Raw genomic sequence first — 19,710 nt, forward strand, 5'->3', positions numbered from 1 at the left:
ATAGTAATATGCACCTTCATTTAGGAAAGATGTTGAACAAAAGTTGGGTTATCCGAACAAAATAATAAGGAGAATATATAACCCAAGATTTTATCACACCTAAAAACCCACAAGGCAAACACTAATTCATAACAACTACCTTGAAATCTCTGATCAACAGGAAGAGTTCAAAAAGAAGATGCATTTGATAGCAAGAACAACAGTAAAAAGATGAATGGCAGGCAGCTTATGGAATTAAAGGTACATGTGGCGTCGGCGTCGTCTAACGACGAGAACAACAATAAAGAGATGAACGACGGCTGCAGCTTACGGAATTAAAGGTACATGTGGTGTTGGTGTCTTCTGACGGCGAGAACAATGACTGATTTAGGAATTTCTGATTTAGCTAAATGGAGATTACAAGATTGATGGGGTTGTCAAGTGTTTGGGTTAAATCGATTTTGAATTTCTGATTCAAGAATCGTGTTTTACCAATTTTAATATTGGGGTCTGATTTGTTAGTTTTATAAATGTCTATAGTTAGAAAAAAAAAATTTAGATCCCCTATAGTTTCTAAAAGCATCTAAAAGCACCTTAGTTATGCGAGTCAACTTTGGCTTGCGAGCCTATCGAGCCAAGGTGAATACTAATCGAACTTGAATTGATTATTTCAATGAGCCCAGTCAAGCTTCAAACGAGTTTTAATCGAGCCGGCTCGCAAGTTGCTCGGCTCGGTTGACAGCCTTAGTTGGATTTGTTCTGGTAAATTATATCTGCCTGGTTAAGGTGTTTATTCATGGCGTACACAATTTTGTACTTCCAGTGCAAGAAAACCATGGAGAAGAAGTGGAATTGTAGTAGGGTTTAGGCTATAGTAAAGTGCCAACAGTTCCTTTTATTAATGAGAGTTTAGTATGATTAAAATAAGTTCTTGTTTGTGGAATTTGGTCCTGAATTTATGTATTTTAACAATGAGTCTTTTTGAATTTTCTCATGTTATGAAGTTACAAATGGGAAGTATGTAACCACCACTGGGTGGTTTGATGGTAAAAGAGCAAAGAATGATTTAACATGGTCTCCTAAGTTAAAAGAGCAAGAGGAGGGTCTAGTATGGTCTCTCAAGTTTGAGTCCTCACGACCCTTAGTAGGAGTGGAGCTCTTACCCGACCAATAGTTCCAAGATCTCGGAAGAATAGTTGAGGTGTGTGCAAGCTGGTCCAAGGAAAAAAAAAAAAAAAGTTTATTAGATACCTTTAAAATTCAGGGTAAAGCAATTGCCTTTTTTTTTTTTAAACTCAAATGATGTTTAATTTGAGGTCTATAATAAAGAACAAGAGGAGGATCTAACATAGTTTCCCGAATTCGAGTCCCCACGACTCTTAATAGGGTGGCCACTAGAGCTTTGACCCAGTCGGTAGTTCTAAGGTGCCAGAGGATTAGTTAAGGTGCACACAAGCTAGTCCATGGAAAAAAGGGAAGTCTATAGAATACCCTTAAAATTCAGGGTAAAAGCAGTGGCTTTATTTTTTTTTTCCTCAAATGATGTTTAATTTGGGATCTATAATAGCTATGAGCCTGTAACTCAATGATGTAAAATTCTACTTAAGTGGGAAATATAACGCTTCCAACAAGGATCCATATCATCTCTTGTATTGTTCTTATGTAAATTGTAATTTTCCTTAGGGTTAATAACATTAATCTCCTAAGGTGTGATAAAAAATCAAAAGTCCCTTGAAGTTTTAAAATAACAGAGATTTCCTGTCGTTAGGTTTAGGTGTTAAATAAATGGTATAAGGGTAATTTGATAATATTTATGAACTCATACGAGTATAAACTTAACAGCTCATTAACATTCAATAATGGCAGTGAAATTTTTGTTATTTCAAAACATCAGGGGAATTTTTTATTGTATTTCTCTTAGCTACTTGTAGGAAATAATTTACTTGAAATAGTTCATTTTTTTTTTTTTTTTACCATGAAAGATATATGATTTTAATTGATACCACAAAATTATACTAAGTTCTTAGTGTAATTTAGAGTATAGTTTCTCATTGCAAGTCCATTCTTTTAGTCTAATATGCTAATAACCAAATTTGATTGCAGCTTGTTGCCCTGTTTGTAGGTATAAACATATACTTGTTTTCTAGTTTTTGTTCCTGTTCTGGATGAAAAGTAGAAGGACATCGGATGAATGTGCATTCAACCAATAAGATAGTGCATATCAACTCATGTTACTTGCACATATACCTTATTGACTAATGCATATACATCTTATGCATGCAGATTTTCTCAAATGCAAGATATAAAACGTGGTGCATTGACCATAGAGAAGCAATTAATAGTCTAGCTCTAATCTTCTCTGCACACTTTGACAAAACGAAAGCAACCCAGTCAATAAGCCAATTGCCTAGACTTCTAATCCATCTTTTAATTTATGTCACTTAATTGATATTGATTTTTAAAGGCCGAACCGACTTACAAGTACCTAAGGTTTTTCGTAATGACAAATGGGTACCCAAAGGTTTGGAATCGACAATAAGTACTTTCCGTTCTATACCGTTAGTGATTTCCGTTTCATAAAGGGTAATCTGTCATTTTGCCCAGCCACCAAATTTTTAACTTTCAAAAATCTCTTCGAAATCTGGAGCAAAACTCCTTTAGAAGCTTCACTTTAAAAATCGACACGTGTTCCCATTAGTTGACTTTGAAGGAAAAAAAAAAAACAAACTTGGTTTGCCTCTTCGTTTTCTTCTCATTTCTCTTGTAACTCTCTCTCATTTCTCTAACTCTCTAAAGGAAGGTTGTGAAAGAGTTGCACCATTGTTTGGGGACCATCATCGACGACGACGACTGAACAACGAAAACTGAACAGAGGCCGACGACGACAACAACAAAACAAAAACTGAACAATGACGATGGCTGAACAACGACGAAGCTACGCCAATGTTTGGAGACCATCATCGACAACTATGACTGAACAACGAAAACTGAACTGAGGCCGCCGACGACAACAACGACAACAAAAAACGAAAACTGAACAACGATGACGACGAAGACTGAACAACGAACACTATTGAACGAGAGAATCGTGGGGTAACATGTGGAGGACGACTAAACTAGGCCAGCGTTATTAACAGTATAAATCATCGACGACGACTGAACAACGAAAACTGAAGGGTAAAGTTTCTTCTTGGTTTTCCTGTTTGTTTTCGGTTTTTTGTTATTTTAGTGCAGTTCTAAGTTTTTGGTTTTTCTTACTTGCATGTTTGGTTTTTTTAAAGTTTTTGTTAGATGGTTTGGTTTAGGGTCGTGGGGTAACTGCAACTATAAAGGTGACTAAACTAAAGTTTTTTTGTTTGTTTTTCATTTTTGGTTTTGCATGTTTGGTTGTTTTTAAAGTTTTTTGTTTGTTTGTTGGTTTGGGTTTGTTCTTAAAAGAGTTGGTTATATGCTAGATTGTGTAATGAATAATCCAGCCAAACGGTAGGGCTGGTTTGCTTGACTTATTATTGGGAGTGTGGATAGCTTGTCTTATATATTTTTGATTGCAGGATGAACTTACAAAAAGATTTTTGGGGTTGTTAAAGTTGGTTATGTGTGGTGTTGTAATTTTGCGATGTTGTATAAAAATCTGTTATATGTGTTAATGGAGACTATCGTCTTGATATGGTGAAATTTTGTTAACTGAGTCAAATACTATGGTCTTGATATGTGTATAAAAATCTATATATGTTTTAACTGAGTCAAATACTATGGTCTTGATATGGTGAAATTTTGTAGAAAGTGAGAAAAATTACCACTAAATTAATCCTTCTAACCATTCCAGTTATGCCAGGAAAAAGACTTAAAAATTGCATGATTTCTATAAAAAAGGGTCATAGTGTGGTTTAGCACACCTCTCAACATTCCATTAGCAACAAGTAAAACAAAATATTGCAATAAACAGCATTTGCCTTCCATTTCCCAACCACCTTTTTCTCTGAATATTGCTCCACATAAGCATAACTCATGAGTGAGAAATTTTTAATCATTTCTTCCCCAAATAAACTTTCATAAGTCCTACCCCACATACTTTTGAGTGTGTGAGCACTGCCTGTCATCCTATGTATGCATGCATAAGTAGCAATTCATCTGCCCTTAGTTTAATACCTAATATTATCTATGTTAATTTCATTTTATAACAGATTCAACCTTAGGCTGAAGGATGAAACTGGAATAGATTTAGCCTTGAGGGAGGATTTCTGTTGTTCATGTGGAGCTGTCCAACAAAATATCCGGGAATATATCTATTTGAATGCCTTTTGTTCCAGGTTGCAGTGTCATAACATGGATAATAATAGTATTAACATCTCATTAATAAATTTAGTTGAATGGTAGTGTTCGTTGTGGTGGCTTTTTTCGAGCCTTAGAATGAGCTTCTCACTTGTGTATGTGCAAATAGAACTGAATACAGGCTTTTTAATAATAATGGATATAAAAAAAATTATGTTTTCCTTGTTGATCGAATGAAATTTAGGCGGATACAATGTTTGATAACCTCATGGCAAGTTCTCACATGTCAGATAATTTCTATATTATCCTCATAATTTGCATTGTGAATGGTTAGACTTGATCATTACCCATGCTTGAATTGTTTATGTTGATTTTGCGAAAACTAAACATTTAATTTTAAGGATTTGCTGCTTGATGCTGGTTTAATATACTGAATTTGGCTATTTTATTGAATTTGTTAAACTTGGAAATGATTTGCTGCCTGATGTTGGTTTAATATACGAATTTTGGCTGATTTTGTTGAATTTGTTTAACTCTTTGGAAAAGATAATATTTTCATGTCAAGACAGGTTTAATCATTCACTTTGCATTGAATTATTCTGCTTTAATCTTGTGTAGTTAAATCTGAAAGTGATCATTAGAGGAATTATAAGGTCTTTTAGTGAATATTGAATAGAATAGAATTGTGAATCTGAAAGTGATCATTAAATGGTGTTTTATATTCTCATCAACCTGTTCCTTAATTAATTTGAAACACCTTCAAATCTGAAAGTAGGTTAAATTTTAGTTAATTATTCAATAATAAAAAGGTGTTTAGTTTAATTAACGTAATTGTTATTTGCATGTTTAATTAAAGTTTTAGTTTATTGATCCTGCCTAGTTTATTTGCAGGATGGAGCCACAACTATTTAATTTGAAATTTCAGTTGGTTTGTATGATTGTGAGATGCCGGAATGTAGACCCCGATGAATTTAGTTACATAGTATGATAAAGGATATGAAAAGATGTGTTGCAGAAGAGAATGAGGCAGTTCAACTAATTTAATTGAGAAGTTTAGGGTGGAATCTATGTACCATTGTCGGGGAGAAATTTTAATAGATATGATGAGGATGTGACATTCCTTTTCCAGCAATACGGGTCCAAGGGGTTAAGGATATTAGGTTGTATGTTGAAGCTTACCTATACAGCATGTGGAACCATTGCAGCCTTTGCCAGAACCACCAACTAACCTAATGACACTCAAACAGAAACCCCCCCACCCCTGAAGAGTATTGTGACGTATGGATTCCATTGGAGTGATGCCTCTAATGAGATGAAAGCAGTAATGGATTTGCTGGTGCTGCTGGGAATGATGATGGTGAAGCTGGTGATAATGATGGATGGATGGGAGAGAGGAAAAGTGAAACTAGTGATATAAGGGAGAGATAGGGGCTGAAACTGGGGGGCATCTTTCTGATTATGAGAAAAACAGTGATGATTTCATGGGGGGTTAGGGAGGATGAGGATGCAGTGAGTAGGTGAGTAGGCATATGAAGGCAAGTGAGTTTCAGTATGGGCCAGATGGGAAAATTAAATTTGAGGTGGGGCAGGTGTTTAGAAATAAATCCATTTTAGTGAAATTTCACGGACTATATAATAAGAGGGGTTCGCAGTGAGAATGGTGCACAATGACAAGCGGATGATCAAAGCAGTGTGTAAAGAGAGGGCTGCCCATTCTTTCTATATGGCAGCCTTAATGGTTGACAACAATCATGGCAGATTAGGAAATATGAAACCAAACCACACATGCCTTAGAGTATATAACAACCCGATGTCCTCTGCCCTGGATTGCTAAGAAGATGGAGGGATTCATTCGGTCACACAAGGGAGTTGTTAAGCCCTTAGATGCTGAAATTAGGAAGGGTGCATTTTTGGAGATACATAAAAGGAAGTTGTATAGGGCTAGGAGGTGGCCACTTGGAATGACGCAAAAACAACATGCTGAGTCTTTTGCCTGGTTGTTCAAGTACAACCAATTCTTCAAGTCACCAACCCTGGATCCATGATAGAAACTTAGGTTGGTTAGAGAAAAACCCAGACAATCTTACAATTAGAGAAAGTGTCCCAAAAAGTCTAGATCAAGAGATTTTTTGTAAGTTTTGTGCTCAAAAAAAAGGATTTTTGGAGGGGTGTAGGCATTCATAGGAATTGATGGGTGTCATTTGAAAGGTCACTATGGTGGGGTATTTTATCGCAGTCTCTATGGATGCAAATAGTGGGGATATCCCTTTGGCAATATGTGTTTGTGAGGCGAGCATAATGACTCATGGAACTTCTTCCTGGACTATGCAGACTTTTTGGGTGATTTAGAGCATGTTACATTCATGAGTGACCGGCAGAAGGCTATTCTAAATGCACTAGAAGCAAAGTGGCCAAATCAAGGAGTCTTTGTGCTCGGCATTGTACGCAAACTTCAGAAAAAAAATTCTGGGGTTCACTTGATGAAACTGTTTTGGGCAGTGAGTAAGGCTACAAACAGACCTATTTTGTTAAAGCCATGGCAAATGTCAAGGATGTAGATGAGGGTGCATACAAATGGTTGCTGAAATAGAACAAACCAATGGTCCAGACATGCGTTGACACAACAACAAAGTCAGATACATAACAAACAATATGAGTGTGAGTCTTCAACTCATGGCTGGTGAAGACAGGGAACTTCCTTACTCAGTCTACTGAACTTTACCGTCGTAGGGTAATGAAGCGGGTACAAGTAGATTGAAAGTGGTTACATGTAGATTGAAAGCTGGTACAAAGTGGATTACACCTCTTCCACCAGTAGTTCACAGCAAGATAACACATGAAATTGAGGCAGCTAGAGAAATGTCAAAGTACTGTACCCTGTTTCTGATGAGTTGTGAAGTAGATGATGAGAATGTAAATCCAAGTAAAACTCATGTTCTGGTTTTGGTAAGCAAATGTGTGATTGTGGGATGTGGCAACTATCGGAATTCCTTTGTTCTGCTATTGCTGTTTATTACACAAAAACATTTCCACTATACAATATGGTTGATCCGAAGCTAGAATTCCTCTGTACCTACAAACTTATGCATACATTGGTCCACCCTGTTCCTGACAGGACTAGTTGGCCAGAGGTTAGTGATAATATATTGCCACATACAGGCATGAGCCCAAGGTTGGCAGACATTCGAAATCAAGAAGGAGAGATCTAAATGAGAGCCAAAATCTAAAAAGGTCTCCACACTTAGGTGTAGTGTCGTGCAGTGTCTTGGGGCATAACAAAAGGCCTGCCAAAAAATATCCACAATGCAGATAAAAGGAAGAAGCAGAAGGTAATATAAAAAAATGTCACTTCACTTCATTTTCTCTGATAAAACTGATTTCTATTTTTTATTGCAGCGAACCTTTGGTCCATAATGACTGAACCTCTTCAAGAGCTCGTTTGCAACAAACCTTGTCCCAAGCTTCAAGTTCAATGTTACTGACAACTATTTTAAAACATATAATATTATGTCTATTCTTTTTACCTTTGCTGAAGTTATTCTACTCTCTTAATAGGTCAACCATCAATAATGCAAAATGGAGGAAGTTCTTTGTTTGCTGTAGCACGAGGGTTGTTTTTGTTCTCTCACTTTTTTTTTTTTTTGTTTTTTTTTACTTGGATTATCCTATTCTAAATCACTGTTTCTATACTTGTTCAGTGTTTCGACATGTTGCGTTTTTGGCCACCTGATCTCTAACACAACAACTCAGAAGAATGAAGGTGTATTATTACTGGCTGTAATTTGATTATGTGCAAGATTTTAGCAGTTATTTATGGGAATCTGATGTGTTGGAATGGGTATAGAGGATTATTTGCAGTTGGCCAAAAGTGTTCCTAAGCGTGTATGTTGAGAGAATTATGTGGGATAGGTGGGTAATTCTTTCATGGACAGATTGAAATGGGATAAAAACGAGTTGGGGAGAATTAGGCAGGATATTCTGAAAAGTGAAGAGTGGAAAATAGGGGAGGATATTCGAACTCTTGCATTGTTTTTATCTCTTTTTGTCTTAGATTTGCTTTGCTGCTTTATATGTGTCGTTGGTTGCATTTTGTTGTTTATTATCCTTGTATTGGCTTGGCTGGTTGGTGATTTATTGGTTGTTGGTTGCTATATTTTTCCTGGGTTTTTGGCTGATTGCTCTGGTTATTGGTTGCTGATTGCCATTCTGTATGGTGCTGTCTAAAAGGGTTCTGCAATTTATTGTTTGGGGTTGGGCATTAGAAGGCTATCACATTGAATTTATTTTTTTTAGTTTCTGTTTCTTTCAGAAACATAATTGTTGGAAATTGTTTAGGTTCTTGGCTGATTGCTCTACTCTTCTGTTTATTTAAACAGATAGAATTAAGGCAAAGAAGGAGAGCTAAATTAACAAGATGAATTGTGGAAATATTATATAAATGGTTTGATTGCATATGCATTCCCATTATTGTGGATTTGCAAGGATGATGTTTGTACTAGAGAAGAGTAAATATCTACCGTTTATTACATTGCAATTGTGCCTGTTTTGCAGAGCTTATGGGTGTTCATTTGTGGATTTGCAGGATGGAGAAGAGGGCAAAATTTGTGCCTATTTTGTGCAAGCTATGGTGGCATTGGAAACTGCTCAGGTTTTCTCACTTGATTTTGAAGTTTGAAGCTTTCAGTTTTATATCACATTTTATGTACTAATTCCTGTTTGTTTAACCATGACGAATACTTGATACTGAATGAATGGATGTTAATCTGAATGCTGTTCTTTTAAATATGAAAAATTTCAATTTTCAGCCACATTTGAATATATGATACTGCTTCTCGCAAAACAGGGATAACTTGATCACTGCAACATGAGGCCATAATAATTCACCATAACGAGTAAAACAGGGATAAATTGTCACTTGCAACTGATGCATAATGTAATTCATATAATGATGTGGTATTTATGTAATTGAATTAGTTGATAATGAATATTAAGAAAAAACTAGCTGTTCAAACTCAAAGGAGGGCATTGTGTATATGTCATTATTACAACGAACTCTATAAACAGAATAGGACGAAGTGATTGATTTGTCTTTTTGAACCTTTTGGGTACCAATTGTCGTTACTTTAAACCCTGGGTATGTGTTTACCGTATTCCCCCCCCATTTTAAACTGCTGCTTAGTTTTTCAAGCCACTGGTGCCCCATAACTGGACAACCAGTTTCACCAGACTGTTTTCCTCAAGTACATGGTCTGGTAGCCCCCTCACTTGGACAACAATTTCACCGACTTTTATGTCCTCAAGTACATGAGTCTTGGGTAGCCCCATACACTGGACACAGTTCACCAAGACTTTTCTTCCTCACGAACATTGGTGTAGGAGTAGACTAATTCAAACATAAACAGTTATTTAATTTGTCATTAATATTTGTGTGCAAAGTTGCCAGAAGAATTAATGTCTCAGAAATGGATTACCTTCTTCTTGGTTCTGCAGTATTCGCAATAGAAGCACTCAAAATCTTCTACTAAAATGGGGAAGCTCATGGCCTCTTTCACCTTACTTACCCTCTCTTTCACTCTATCTCTTTTCTTGTTCGAATTTCTCCACGAACCATTGCTCTCCAAAATGGGATAACTTACCAAAGCAGCATCGCTCCTTCTCGTCCAGCCCTGTATGCCTAAAAATCAAGTTGACAAAGCTGATGTCAGCCCATGGCCATTGAATCAAGTTCAGGAAGAGTTGCAGCAACCGTCCAGAGTTGCCCCCGTCGCTCTAAGATAGAAAGAATATAGACTTCAAACCATCCCAACTGAAGCAGGTTGGTCTGTAAATGAATTTGGTTCGCCACACTTACTAAGCCTCATTATTTAAGGTATTCAGCTAATTCTCAACCAATGGGAAGTTATGAGAGATTTGACACACACCAAACCCATTGCAATAATTAATCTACCTTAAGCACAACATGTATAAAATATAGCTCTCCCTCACAAAATCAAGTACCAGTACACTCTCAATTCAACAAAGAAAATAGCAAGACACACTACTAGAAAGAGAGTAGCTTGACATTTCTAAGAAATCCTTAGACACCAAGCACTACAACCCAGAATCGCAGCAGGGAACACACTAATATGAAGAAACATGGGTGTAGGATTCGATTTTAAACATCTGAACCCACTATAAAAATCTAGGGTCTTCCTTTAATCTTTACGTCTTTTTATGTTATTGTGGAAAACAGTACCCTATTCCAACTTTTAATACATCATGTTCACGTGTAATTTCTAAGATCTTCTAACACTTTACACGTGCAAAGTCTTGGTGTCAAAAAGTCCAAACAACAAGCACCACACCCCAGAACTATGCAAACCTTCTTGTTGGCAGTACATAAAGACATAAGATCTTTGTTGGCACTTAATGCATTTTCCTTCTCATCAGCTTCTGATCTCTTCTTCTCTCAATCGCACAATCTTATGCAATCAGCCAACAACCGAGCAAAATTTCCTCTTAAAGGACTTGTTTTCGACCGCGGGCAAGTCCATGGAAAAGACCACTTTCTTACTTTCGCTTACGTAGTGTCTTTTTGTCTGCTCCATGTTATTGCATTTACCTTCTTCTGCTTCCTCCATAAGAGTTTTTCAAAGTCATTGCTTTGAAAAGTTTTATTTATTTTGCTGTACGGTTTCGCTGCACTTTCTTGGTTACTTGGCTGTTTGCGTGGTACTTTAGCTCTGTTTTCGGTGCTTGAAGAGGAGCTATGGAATCGATCCGTCTACGAAAGGCGGCTAACGGTGTTTTAGGGCAAACGAACATGATGGATGTTCTTGTTCAATCTTTTATGACATGCTCTCCTTTTTGGTCTGACAGGGGTTTAACTTTCTGAAATTCAAAGATTTTGCAGCAGTTGAGTGATAATTGGATTGATTATTGGAATTCTCTCTGCTGTTAAGATGTGTTGGGGTTGATTGGCATATACAGTTTTGTACTATCGTGAAGAAAAGCTCATTGAATGAAGGTTGAATTGCAAGGTGACTTGGATATTGTAAAAAATTTTTACCCAATTTTCATTGTCACTGAAAAGTATTCCCTGATGAGAGATCTTTCTCTGTTTTCCTTCGTTTGTTGTTTAATTTCGAGAATAAATTTGTGTTTTATCTTGTATAACCACCCGAATTTATACATATTGTGGCCACAACACATTTGTCAGATTGTTATTACATGTTTCTTCACACTAAGGTACAATGAGGGACAAATTTCGGATCAAATGAGATGGTACTCTCAAACTCATAGATTTCAGAATATGTTACCCAAAATATTTGTAACATCTTCGAAGGGGCTGACCTCAAAATTATACAACATTGTTTTGGCAGAAATTCTTAAAGAAGCACAAAATGCCTTCCTTTAAATGGGAAAGTCTCTTGGCTCGCAACAACATAGAATCCACCCTCAATATTCCCTGTACGTCATGTTCATCATGATCTCCCTACAATCATGGAAGGCCACTATGTGATATCATCAAAACGCCAAGTACTTTCACAAAGCTGCGATTGTACCCATCAGCCACTTCAATATCAAACAGCAACTGAGATTCATCGTAGATTACTATATCTCCTGTTAGCGCCTATCTCAACATTATGCTATTTCTCTACCACTACAATTCTTGCATCCTCCATAACTACTTAATCTCTCGGAGCGATTAAATTTTATCTTTCGAAAAGTTATCTCGAAACTGATGCGATACTACTGAGTCCATTGGATTCATACTTGATGATACATGCTTTGATGGGTGTGTTACACTGTCATGTTTTTAGGTTTTGTTTCTATCCTTTGGCCACAGCGCAACCAATCATCAATTCCAATTGTTTCTTGCATTTGGCTTTTTACCTCTATTTGGTTGTTTTTGACATAGAGGCTGTAGTTATAGCCATTGAAGAGCAAATTATATAGTATTAGATTTACAAGGGAGAAGGAATATGCACAATACCTACTACATCTAATTTTTTCCATAGCAACCGTCAAACAAAGAACCGAACAGCGAATAGAAATAATTTGAATCTTACGTTATGGGAATATGGATATCAACACATCACCTAAAGCAGAGTAATTTTTAGTAATCGAAACGAGGCCTTGCCGGAAACCTGTCAGTCTTATCAAAATGTTACAAATATGAAATTATGCATTTATATATAAAATGTTTGTGAGTACTAAACTGTTAATCTCTATAATTTTACCTGAATCAAAGGTTGGACTTGAAACATTCCTATCTAACTCCTAATAGTAAATAACCTAAAGATGTAGTAACGTCCACTTTGTTTAATGGCAGTTGACGAGTTGCACAGATGGCACTATCTACTGTACCCAAACGGGTCAATTTCAGGAGTTGTTAACACAAATGCAAAGGGAGTAGATGGACTAATTTGAGCCTAATGAATAATACTCAATATCCAGTTTATCTTCTCTTCTGAGGAGAAAAACATTTTCCAAAGGGCCAGTAACCTCAATAGTAGCTCCATGAGTTCTGCAGGAATTCTAACAGAAGCCATTAAATGCTCTTCAAAATGGAAAACTCCTGGCGTATACACTCCAATCACCATCGTGTTCTTCCTCCCTTTACTTTATGTTCTCATTTTCCCAAAGTTCATGGACCAACGGTTGATTTCAATCAAAAATCACCATGGTGTACTCGACCGCCAGTTCATATTTTCCCTTCTGCCATTCACATCAAGAACAGCAACTGAGAGTCATCACTGGATAATACTAATCTCCTCTTTTGACTATCGCAACCTCTTTTATTCTCTACTTACCCAGCCACAGTCTTGCATTTTTTTTTGTTTTCTTTTTCTCATACAATACGTGTTCCTCGTCGATCGATTTTTTCATCTTTCAAAGACGATCATACTCGAACATATGCGATTGCTAGATGCACGTTCGTACTTGTTCTTCATACATAACACTGTTTACTGTTGTGTTACACTGCCATACTTTTGGCTATTTGTTTCTCGCTGTGCCACACAAACCAATCTCAAATCCAACGTTTGGTATTCTTTTTTGCTTTGTGTTTTATAACTACTTGGATGTTGTTTGGACTTTGGGGGCTGAGCATCAGCATCGAAGAAAAAATTTATGGGATGGAAGCATTCAGAAGGCCTCGCAAAACTTGTGAGGGTAGGAAGTTGGGGGGTTTGCTATAAATAACTTCTTAACGGCCTACTAATGTGATTGTTTCCAGGTGCTTTCAAAATCATGAATTTGGGGGATTTAAAATAGTTCTAGCTGTTAGTTTTTTATCCAGCGTTCAATTCCTAGGTCTTGTTGAAGATCTTGAAGTGATTGTTACCACAGTTTGTTATACCATTCAAGAAAATCACATCCCGTGGTGACAGAGATTTGTGGCCACAGAGAGAATGGAATATGCTACATGCCATGGTAATATACTGAAAGGCCAAGATGCTCCCGCTCAGGAGCTAGCTCATCTTTGTTGTTGGGTGGTTGGGGTTTGGCAGAGTAGTGCAGAGAGCCAGTATTAAATTTCTCCATTAAATTTCGTTGATGATTTTTTTTTTCTATAAAACGTATGCACATCTTGTGTATGTACAGGAATAAAATGGAAAACAAAAACGAAAAGAAAGACTTAGAGATAATCGATTACAAGATTGAAACTTGCGATCAAGAAATTGAGTCTCTAAGGCCAGAGCGTGTCCAGGCAGAACCTTGACTCCGCCAGATCTTCATCTTCCACAGTTGCTTGTAAATAGCTGTTAGTCTCCAGCTTCAATTGGTTCTGGTCAGCGAAATATGTTGAGGAGGGGAACTGACTGAGTATTGTTTCCACAGAATCAGAGTTTTGGTGTTTGAGATGAAGAAGTTGAGTTACCAGAAGAACAAGAGTTGCCATCAAAAACAAAAGCAAAGATTTAAGTTATCTGAGAGCTATTGATCGATGTATGAATTGATTAGTTTCTGAACACGTTATGTGCCATTTATAATAAATGGAAAAAAAACAGGGAATGTCATGCCCATTGATTATTCATAAGAGCCATTGTTTTTTGTCTGGTAATGGTATGGTGTCGGTACTGAACCTGGTTTTGTTTTGGTTTTCGAATCTTCCAATGTTTCCCAAAACCAAAGCATCGGCTCCCTGGAAATGTTGCAGCTGTTTTCCAAGGCCATTTGTATTCCACTACTTGGTCATGGGCCAATTTAAGTCTCAATTGTATCTAACATTTGGGCTAAACGAAAGCCCAAGATCCTTTAATCCGTTTGAGAAGACAATATATATATATATGCATGATTTATGAAAGAATTTATGATAATAATTTATGCCGTTCAAATAAAAAATATAAATCTCTTTGTTAAATTTTAAGTATTAAAATAAATAATAAAAATATTATTTAATAATTATTTATTAATTTATAATAGTCATACTTGGAAGTTGTCATTAGTTTTACTCACAGTGTGTATCAGTTGACGGTCTTTTTCACTATCTAAGAGCATCTCCAACCTAGCGTTATTTTGGGTTAGAGATGACTAAAATAATATGAATTTCAACTTCAACCTAACGTCATTTTCTGCACCAATTTTGTGCCCCATTACAGTGCCGCGCCAAATTTTGTGTAGTACTATTTATGCACACCAATTTGGTGTGGCACTGTTTAAAGTGTAAAAATTATATATTTTTTTTGTTATTTGTATAAGTTAATTTGTTAAAATTATCGTAGATGAAAATATCCGATTTCAAAATTTTCTTGCTCGACATAGATAAATTAAGGATACAGAAGCTCACAATGCTCTTCGAAATGCATTAATTGATCATCTATGGGAAGAATATACTAATTCAGAAAATTAAATTACTATCAATATAGAATTTTACTTTTGTGTTGTTATTGTCTTTTTTTTTTGGGTATTATTTTATATTAGATGTAATGTTTTTCTATATTAAATGTAATGTTTATTTGATTAAATAAATGTTTAATTTTATTAAATTAGTATAATTTTTTAAGTTATTATTATTTAATAAAAATATCATTCTCAATAGTTAATTAATATATAAAAAATAATAAGTTAAATAAATTAATTGTTAATTATTATAATAAAAGAAAAAGAAATAATATTTTTTTTGGTATAATATTTGATGCAGTGGANAAAAAAACAATATCTTTTCATTCATGAATAAAATGAATAGAATTTGGATGTCTTCATGCATGCCTTTTGCAAGATTACCAATCTCTATTATTCAAATTCATGCGCAAAGAAAACCCTAATCGATCGTACATTGTTGAGACATTTAAAATTACAGGTTTATTGCTAAATTGGGTAAGTAACATTTCTTACTGGTTTGACATAATGAGAACACCATGTATCGTTCAAGATTCAATGTATATAGTAATCAGAGAAAATTGAGCTCGACTGATTTTAAAAAATTGTGTTATATATCTGCTTACATATGAGCGGTAAGAGCTTAGGGCCAAAGGGTTTGCTCTCCTTATGGTCTCATATTCAAATCACAAGAACGATTGTTAATATTGTTAGCTACGAACCGTAAACTTGCCTTGTTCGAGGTAGAGGGACTAGTCAAAGTGCGCGTAAGTTGGCCTAGACACCCCCAATAACCAAAAAAAAAATTACACTTGAATTAATGTATATTATTTATTGAATAGGTTTTAAGGATCGATTTGTCACACTGATACCGAATCAAAAGAAAACCTTAGTCCCGGAAAAAAAGAAGAAGAAGAAAAAGAAATCATTGGATGAACGATGAATGTTTGTATCAATGAATAGTGTTCACCCAACAATCTTTCATATCAACAATACAATTAGTTTAATCTGTCATCCAATAATTATCGACCTAATAATGTTATCGTTCCATTTGAAGTGATCCCTTATTTTTCAGAATTAAAGACATATAATTTACACAAAAAGGTGTGGCATTAATAGGGCCAAGTAGATGAATTGAATTTGGATGTCTTCATGCATGCCTTTTGCAAGATTACCAATCTCTTTTATTCAAATTCATGCACAAAGAAAACCCTAATTGATCGTACATTGTTGAGACATTTAAAATTACAGGTTTATTGCTAAATTGTGTAAGTAACATTTCTTATTGATTTGACACCAATGAGAACACCTTGTATCGTTCAAAATTCAATGTATATAGTAATCGGTGAAAATTGAGCTTGGCTGATTTTAAAAAATTGTGTCATATATCTACTTACATGAGGTCAAGGTTTTTCATTTGTCATATATATATATAGAAGTTAAAATTATGTGAAAATACACATCTAATAAAAAATAGTCAAATGAAAATTTTACACTTAGAACCAACAATGGGTTGGTCGAGTGGTAAGGGCTTAGGGCCAATGAGTTTGCTCTCCTTGTGGTCTCAGATTCGAATCACAAGAACGACTGTTAATATTGTTGGCTACGGACCACAAGACTTACCTTGTTCGGGGTCGGGAGACTAGTCAAGGTACGCGTAAACTAGCCCAGATACCCCTGGTAACCAAAAAAAAAAAAAAATTACACTTGAATTAATGTATATTGTTCATTGAATAGGTTTTAAGTATTGATTTGTCACGCTAATACCGAATCAAAAGAAAACCCTAGTCCCAGAAAAAAAAAAAAAAAAAAAAAAAGAAATCATTGGATGAACGTTGAATGTTTGTATCAATGAATAGTGTTCCCCAACAATCTTTCATATCAACAATACAATTAGTTTAATTCGTCATCCAATAATTATGGACCTAATAATATTATCATTTCATTTGAAGTGGTCCCTTATTTGTCAGAATTAAAGACATATAATTTACACAAAAATGTGTGGCATTAATAGGGCCAAGTCGATGAATTGAATTTGAATGTCTTCGTGCATGCCTTTTGCGAGATTACCAATCTCTTTTATTCAAATTCATGCGCAAAGAAAACCCTAATCAATCATACATTGTTGAGACATTTAAAATTACAGGTTTATTACTAAATTGTGTAAGTAAAATTTCTTATTGATTTGACACCAATGAGAACACCATGTATCGTTCAAAATTCAATGTATATAGTAATCGAAGATAATTGAGCTCAGCTGATTTTAAAAATTGTGTCATATATCTACTTACATGAGGTCGAGGTTTTTCATTTGTTATATATATATATACAATAAAACATCTCTATAGTTATAATGGTGAGACTAACTAATTTTATTACTATGAGGAGGTTATAACTTAATAGAGGTGTAGTCAGTGGCGGATTCAGAAAATTTGTTTAGGATGGGCCAAAATAAAAACTAATTACATATTAATATTTTTGTTAGGGTGGGCCAAAATCTAAAAAAAATATATATTAATATTTAAAAAAAAAAATTTGAGGGTGGGCCAAAAGTGGGCTGGATCCGCCCCTGGGTGTAGTTAAAAAATTCCTTATTTCATAATTCATGTTTTAGTAGTACAATATTAAGATTTTAATTTATGTTTTAATAATATAAGGGTTTCAATTCAGCACTTCAATTGCCTACTTTTAAAACGGATAGAAGATCATGTTTTGAAACAAAAAAAGATAACTGTCCTTGACAGAATTGTAAATGCAGTTGCTGCATGACAACTGATGTGAAGCCACAGACAATTGCCAGTTGTTTTAAGCATTACAAAATTAGTATCCCCAATGTCGATGAATTGCAAGTTACAAATGAAGTGTATGAGGAAATCAAAAAGTCATTATAGAATTGAATGATCAGATTCAACAACTTCACTATCCAAATGAGTAACAAGTCATGTATGCTTTAAAAAAAAAAATCATTTATACAATTAAACAAGAAGAGAAATGAAATAATTATGAGGATGATAGTAGAGAAATACAAAAAGTTTCATGTCAAGAAACTATAAACATGCTTGAGAAGCTAGAAACGTTTTAGCTTTAACAAGAAAATATTCATGCTAGCGAGTAATTTACCCACAAGTTAAAAGACGTGGTAACAATTCTGAAGCATAAATTATTGTTCCAAACAACTTCAGATAAATATTTTATTTCATCTTAAACCTTAAATGTAACATACAATATATATATATATTTTTTTTTTGCAATATACAGATAATTATTACTATATGGAGGCAACTTTTCTTAAGATGGGAATTAGAAAAATTATAACTTATTACAATATGGAGTTTATTCTTATTTATAACTATCCCAAATTGGGAATATAACTTTTTATGACTATGTAGAGTTTATTCCTATATAGAGTATCATTATAGAGAGGTTTTACTCTACATATATATAGTTAAAATTATGTGAAAATACACGTCTAATAAAAAATAGTCAAATGAAAATTTTACACTCAGAACCAACAGTGGGTTGGCTGAGTGGTAAGGGCTCGGGGCCAATGGGTTTGCTCTCCTTATGGTCTCAGATTCGAATCACAAGAACGATTGCTAATATTGTTGGCTACAGACAGTAAGACTTACCTTGTTCGGGGTCAGGAGACTAGTCAAGGTGCACGTAAACTAGCCCAGACACCCCCGATAACAGAAAAAAAAAATTACACTTGAATTAATGTATATTGTTGATTGAATAGGTTTTAAGGATCAATTTGTCACACTGATACCAAATCAAAAGAAAACCCTAGTCCCGGAAAAAAAAAAAAAAAAGAAATCATTGGATGAACGTTGAATGTTTGTATCAATGAATAGTATTCCCCAACAATCTTTCATATCAACAATATAATTAATTTCAATTAGCTTAATCCGTCATCCAATAATTATCGACCTAATAATGTTATCGTTTCATTTGAAGTGATCCCTTATTTGTCAGAATTAAAGACATATAATTTACACAAAAAGGTGTGGCATTAATAGGGCCAAGTCGATGGACATTACAGTTCCCAACTAACCAATAGAAGGAATATAATTAATAATTAATGATGCTAACCTTCAAGGATTAGAAAACTTAATCAACTATTAAATGTGATTAGGTGAAAAATCATCTTATCCATTATGTGATACATCACTTTCTTTTCCAAAGTAAAATAATAAGTGAGATGGTTAAACAGCTAAGGGAAATTGTATTCTCCAATGAAACAACTCTTAAGGGATAAACATTTTTTTTTTTTAATGTAAGACAAAACGCTTTGGATTTATTAACTTATTAAAGTCAAACTTTGTTTCCTTAATCGTGTTTATCTTGTAACATCCCTACTTTTCATCGCCTCAAATTTAAGATAATATTTCTGTTTGTTAATCAAATTAAGAAAAAAGAAAATGTTAATCAATGTGAGTGTTAGAATTAAAAAAAAAAAAAAAAAAAAATACGGATATCTACACTTGAAAATTATTTGAAGATCTTCTTATTCATTGTGTTAAATGGTAATAGATATTAATTTTATGTTAAATAATGTGAAATACTAACTACTTCTACTACCCAACTCCTCATTTAATAAGAAATTGGGTGGTTGATGGAAAATTACATTCATATAAAATTAAATAAAATATA

General features: G+C 34.7%; 1 long non-coding RNA gene across 1 annotated transcript; it reads left to right on the top strand.

Annotated features, from left to right (window-relative positions):
* Positions 1-13,713: 13,713 nt before the first annotated feature.
* LOC116113206 lies at positions 13,714-14,275 on the top strand. The gene is made up of 2 exons (XR_004125382.1): positions 13,714-13,762; positions 13,840-14,275. It is a non-coding gene; the product is annotated as an uncharacterized LOC116113206 (long non-coding RNA).
* Positions 14,276-19,710: the final 5,435 nt, after the last annotated feature.

This window comes from Pistacia vera, unplaced genomic scaffold, assembly GCF_008641045.1.
Source record: "Pistacia vera cultivar Batoury unplaced genomic scaffold, PisVer_v2 Contig674, whole genome shotgun sequence".
In the NCBI taxonomy this organism is placed as follows: domain Eukaryota; kingdom Viridiplantae; phylum Streptophyta; class Magnoliopsida; order Sapindales; family Anacardiaceae; genus Pistacia; species Pistacia vera.